Source organism: Fistularia commersonii, chromosome 2, assembly GCF_037954325.1.
Source record: "Fistularia commersonii isolate RoL2024-O1a breed Wild chromosome 2, RoL_Fcom_v1.0, whole genome shotgun sequence".
Lineage (NCBI taxonomy): Eukaryota > Metazoa > Chordata > Actinopteri > Syngnathiformes > Fistulariidae > Fistularia > Fistularia commersonii.
In genome coordinates, this window is record NC_141285.1 from 21847257 (window position 1) to 21852678 (window position 5422).

Consider the following 5422-nt stretch of genomic DNA (forward strand, 5'->3'; position numbering starts at 1 on the left):
TATATATATATATATATACACACACACACATATATGTATGTAAATATATGTATGTATATAGGTGTGTGTTTGTGTGTGTGTATATATATATATATATACACACACACCTATATACATACATATATTTACAGACAGACACATTTTCTTAAATAGAGACTAATACTGTTATTATTATTATTATTATTATAATTATTATTTTTATTGTTATTTATATAGTATTACTGTTTTGTTATTATTATATTTAGTCTTCGAGTTGACCTGTTGCTCGTTTCTTCTCTTCCTTCAGTTACGCGATTGTGACGAACCACGTATCCGGTTCCGGGGTCGGTCACTTCCGGTGAGCTCAGGTCTGCGCTCTGATTGGCTGCCGGGCGGATGCAGCCGCGGCGGATTAGATTAAGCGCGACGTGCGCGAAAAGACATGCGCGCCTGAATGCGTCAAACGGCGGTGTCATGGCAACCGCGGCGATTTACGTGAAACGATCAATCCGAATCTCGGTCAGATTACATTGTAATCAGATTAGATTATAATCTGGCTTGATCTCCGCCGCCTCTTTTTCGTCGACACACACACACACACACACAAACACGCACACACACACGCACACGCACACCTCTGGGAGACAAACTGGGGGGTAAAGGGTTCCGTTTCGGACTCAGAAAGGATTAAATCGAGACGTAAATTAGGATTACAGTATAGAAAATAAAGTTAATCTAAATTCGGCTGCAACTTCTTATTGTGGAATCTTTTAGATACTTTTATTTAATGATTTTAACTTAAAACAAACCCAGTAATTTACTCTTTAATAGTCTGTGAAACAGAAACCGGCAGATTAGAGATTATCATCAACGAAAGGACTATTTAGAGTTCAGATTACGAATCTGAAGCGTGAAGGAAACTCGATATTAAATGACCAAAGTGTTTTAAAATGATATAAAAAAAATTTGTTTGTTGAGGGGATTAGGAATAAAAGAGGGGGGCGTCCCACCGGCCTCAGCCCGCAGCGTCCAGTCCTCGGCCCGCCGTAATCCCGTCTTCCGGTCCGCGCGGGAATCGCTCCCTGCTGGAGGGATGGAGGGATGGAGGAGAGCGAAGGAAAATACTGAAAAATAAAAAAATAATCGTTTTTTTTTTTGTTTTATTTTTTTGCTTGTTTTTTCAAATGAGAGTATAAATCGATTCATTTCCGGTTCGGTAAAATTTCCCCAAATCTCGAACTTTTCAAAGAAGTATGTTACACTTACTTCATGGAGATAATTATATCTACTTCTCTTTAAAAAATTCATCCATCGATCATGTGTTGTTTTATACATTTTATGCTACTTGCGTCCGCTGTCACCATCCGCGAAGTATCCGGCGGAGTGATCTCCACTTCCGGTGCTGCAGCAGAGGTCATCCTGGGCATCCTGGGGGGGGGGGGGTCAGAGGAGGGACGCCTGTCTGCAGCAGGTGGACGTGCATGGATTTAAATTCTTTGAAAAAAAAGAAAAAAATCAAACAAAAAAAAAAAAAAAAAGGAAATAATCCCACCAGAAACCGGATGAGAAAAGGAGGCGCGCCACCTCCTCCTGCGTCTACAGGAGGAGGGATTATACTCTCGGTCACAAATTATCCAGATCCACCTGTGGGCGGAAGTGATGATGACCAGCCCGGGGAGGGGGGGGGGGCAGAAAGCGCGAGGGGGGGGGGGGGGTATTGATCTCTTTTAGTGGCGCCTCCTCCAGGAATCAATTTCCGGTTTGTACCTGGATGCAGGCACAGTCATGTGTGGATGATGCGCGTTCATGAGGGGGAAGTGTCTATATGTGTTTGTGAGGTGTGTGTGTGTTGTGTGAAAGCAAATCCCCACGCACGCGTGCACACACATACGCAAACAGAGTCATCTGAAATCACGCGTATTTATGTGCAAGCATCATGCAAGCAAGCCCCCTGCAGAAGAAGAAAGTGGAGAGTTGCAGCTTCCGCACTTCTTCTGGGGGTCTCTCACGCACACGCATCCGTGTGCACGGGCCCCATTGACTACGGGGGATGTTGGGGGGGTCATTAGGGAGTAACGAGTTGACACAAGGAGGACCTCCGCTCCTCGGCGGCTCCTCCTCGGCTCCTCCTCGGCTTCTCCTCCGCGGGGAGGAGCGCTCATTAACTGTCGCCAACGGGCCGTGTGCGTGCACGGATTGGACAGCTCCGACGCGGGCGCGCGCCCGGGCCTTCCAGGAAGTCCCCCTAATGAGAGCGCACAATAAAAACAATGTGTGTGTGTGTGTGTGTGTGTGTGTTTGTGTGTGTGTGGGGGGGGGGGGGTCCTCTGTGCAAGGCCTCACTGTTAAAGTTGCCAAATCCTCCTTAGCAGCGGCCCACCTAAAGGTCTCCTCTTTATTTTACATTTGTGCGTGTGCGCGTGTTCGTGTGTGTGTGCGTGTATGTGTGTGTGTGCGCGGCTACTGTTTTTTTTTTTGTTTTTTTTTGCAGATACACCGACTCTGGGTTCACTATGTGCACCTGATAAGATGCGTAATACCAAAGCCCCCCCCCCCCCTCCCGACCGAAAATTGATTTGTTTTAATTCATTTTTGTTTGTAATTAAATTGGATAATTAAAGTGCGGGAATCCGGGTGAAGAAAAACACCGCGAGGAACGCCAACGTGCACGGCAGGTGCTTGGGATGTGTCCCTTTTCTCGAACGTGACAGGAAAAAAATAATTAAGTTAATTAATATAATAATTAAAAAGGAAAGCCGCGGTGGACACAACGATCCGTGAAAATAGCTAAATATGATCAAGTTAAAAGGCATCGATTAAATAAATATATCGGATTAAAAAACGAAATAATGATTTTAAACAAATAGTTTTATCAAAAAATGACGGTTTGGGTTGCGGCCGGTATGATCGTCTTTTCTCGCGGGTTTCAAACCGGAAACCGAATTTTCAAGTTCATAGTTTTATATTTTGATTTACTCTTTTTTTAATCCAGATTAACAGGTCGGCGTGGGGGATCCCCACGCAATAGGGAGGGTATAACAATCAGAATATTATAATAATAATAATAATAATAATAATAATGACGATAATAATAATAATAATAATAATAATAATAATAATAATAATAATAATAATAATAATAATGATAATAATAAAAGTCCAGGGAAAGGAGGATTATCTGAACGGTCAGATTGAAAGCAAACAGACGCTTCGGACCGCCGGCCCTGAGGTTCGAGGGACGGGAAGCGGCTCCCACGGACACGCCAAGCCCACGGACACGCTCCGATCCCCGGGACAGCCACGGAGAAAATATACAAAAAGTGTCAGAACCGGAACCTGAACCACGTCCCGTCCGGATCAGCTCGGCGTCAAAAAGAAAATAAGCCAGATGCCGTGAAACTTTTTTTTCTCTTTCCGTGGAAACTTTGCCACACGCTGGAAAAAGAAAAAAAAAGAAGTAAAAATAAGAAACGACGTGAAACAAGAAACAGGCATGCGCAGGAAACACGCCTATTAAAATGATTATAATAATTATGATTATAAACTCACCGGCTGCTGCTCCGGCGGGTCCAGGCTGCAGGAGCGGGAGACTCCGCTCTCTGCCGGGGAGGAGGAGGATGGAGGGATGGAGGGGTGGAGGTGGAGAAGGAGGAAGAGGGGTGGAGGAAGAGGGGTGAAGGTGGAGGAAGAGGGAGGGAGGGTCTTTTTTTGTCCAGCCTCTGCGCGCCGGGGTCAACGAGGGAGCACAGGGATAAAATGGAAAATATAGAATTGGATGATAAATAAATAGAATAAATAAATCCTCTCTCTCTCTCTCTCTCTCGCTCTCTCTCTCCCTCTCTCTCTCTCCAAGTGACGTAACACGACAGCTTTTGTTTACCTCCCCTCCTTTTTTTTAAAGACAAGAAAAGAGGGGGAGAGTGGGGGGGTGAAAAATAACACAACCCTAATTGGGTCAATTAACCTGCGGGGGCGGGTGGGGGGGGGGAATTAAAATAAAAATAAAATAAATAAAAGTAAACAGGATATAAGATAAGAGGAGGTGGGTTGGAGGGTGTGTGTGTGGGGGGGTCACGTCACCCCCCCACACACACACACACACACTCAGCGGGTAAACACACAATTACGGCAGGTGAATAAACTTGTTTTGGAGGGGGGGAATGGGGGGGGGGGGTCGGTGTTAATTACACGCTTAACGTAAACAAAAGCCATGTAGAAGAATGTGAATTACCACTGGCTTTACCCCCCCCACCCCCCTAAAATACCCCCTTCCCCCTAAATACCCCCCCACCTTGCTACAATCCCCATTCAGGTCTTGCGTTTCACCTCCAAGCGGGTGATTTCCGAAAGGGAGGGAGGGAAGGAGGGATGGGGTGAGGAAGAGGAGGGCGGCCGGAGAGGAAGAACACTCACATTCAGAGCGAGGGGGCGTGCGTGTGCGTGTGCGCAAACGAGGCGAATTTTTAACGTCAAAAGCCACCCCCCGAAAAAAAAAAAAAAAAAAAAACGAATATCGGCCGTTACTTCCGGTTCGCGCCGATTCAGGTGCCGGCCGGGATTAGTCCTTCCTGCTCCCCCCTTCTTATTTTTTTAAAGCCTCCAACCAGGCACACGCACACGCACTCGCACTCGGATACGAGCGTGGAAAAAAAGTGCGGCGCGTCAAAAAAAAGTTCCGCGGAGCCGCGCGTAAAAAGGTGCGTAAAGGCGAACGAATGGGGAGTAAAGCGGGTGTAAAGGGGGAGTAAAAGGGGGTGTAAAGGGGTTAAAGGGGGTGTAAAGGGGGAATTCCTGAATGATTTGTCGGAAAGGCGGCTCAGGAGCGTGATGTCAGCGGCGGCGCGGCCGCGGGCGGATTACACGCCGCGCCGACTTTCATCCGCGCCCTTTCAAAATAAGAGCCGCGTTCTCGGCGCGGGGTGAACACACACACACTCCTTTAACAACCTCTCACACACACAAACACACGCATCGTCTAGAAATGCGACGCCGTTTTTTAGCCGTAAACATGGAAATCACACCGCGGGTCCTGTGACCGGAAGCCGTCAACGCCGCGGACCGGAAACGCCGCGATCTTTGTTCGATCGGACACGGTGATAGTCGGGATTTTGGTGGGGTTATTTTTTTCGGGGTTCAGAAATTACACGGGGGGAAAAAAAAGCGTCCCCTTGCGCACACACACACACACACACACACACACACACACACACACACACACACACACACGCACACTGGAGAAATCGAACCACGAGCGTACCTGACTTTTTTTAAATGTTTCAAAAAATTTTAAAAAAATCCAAGGCGCACCATAAAAATGTTTTACAGAAAACTAAAAATAAATCGATAAAAAAAAGTGATTAAAGGTGCACGAATCGGGGAAAAAAGTGGAAAAAAAATGTAATTAAAAAAAAAAAAGGGGGGGAAAGAGAACCGCCGTAATCCC

General features: G+C 46.3%; 1 protein-coding gene and 1 long non-coding RNA gene across 2 annotated transcripts in view; one reads left to right on the forward strand and one right to left on the reverse strand.

The window, feature by feature from the left end:
• Window positions 1-229: 229 nt before the first annotated feature.
• The window catches only part of LOC147236721 (uncharacterized), a 5346-nt gene continuing 153 nt past the window's right edge, over window positions 230-5422 (reverse strand). The window contains exons 1-3 of the long non-coding RNA XR_015108727.1: window positions 5237-5422; window positions 3529-3698; window positions 230-1473 (exon numbers count right to left, since the gene is read on the reverse strand). The exon at window positions 5237-5422 is cut by the window's right edge and continues 153 nt beyond it. This is a non-coding gene — a long non-coding RNA (uncharacterized LOC147236721). The remainder of the gene's footprint in view (window positions 1474-3528; window positions 3699-5236) is intronic.
• six3a (SIX homeobox 3a) overlaps window positions 4621-5422 on the forward strand; it is a 5411-nt gene continuing 4609 nt past the window's right edge. Inside the window, exon 1 of the mRNA XM_086172882.1 lies at window positions 4621-4676. The gene's annotated coding sequence lies outside the window, so the exon portion shown is untranslated. The remainder of the gene's footprint in view (window positions 4677-5422) is intronic.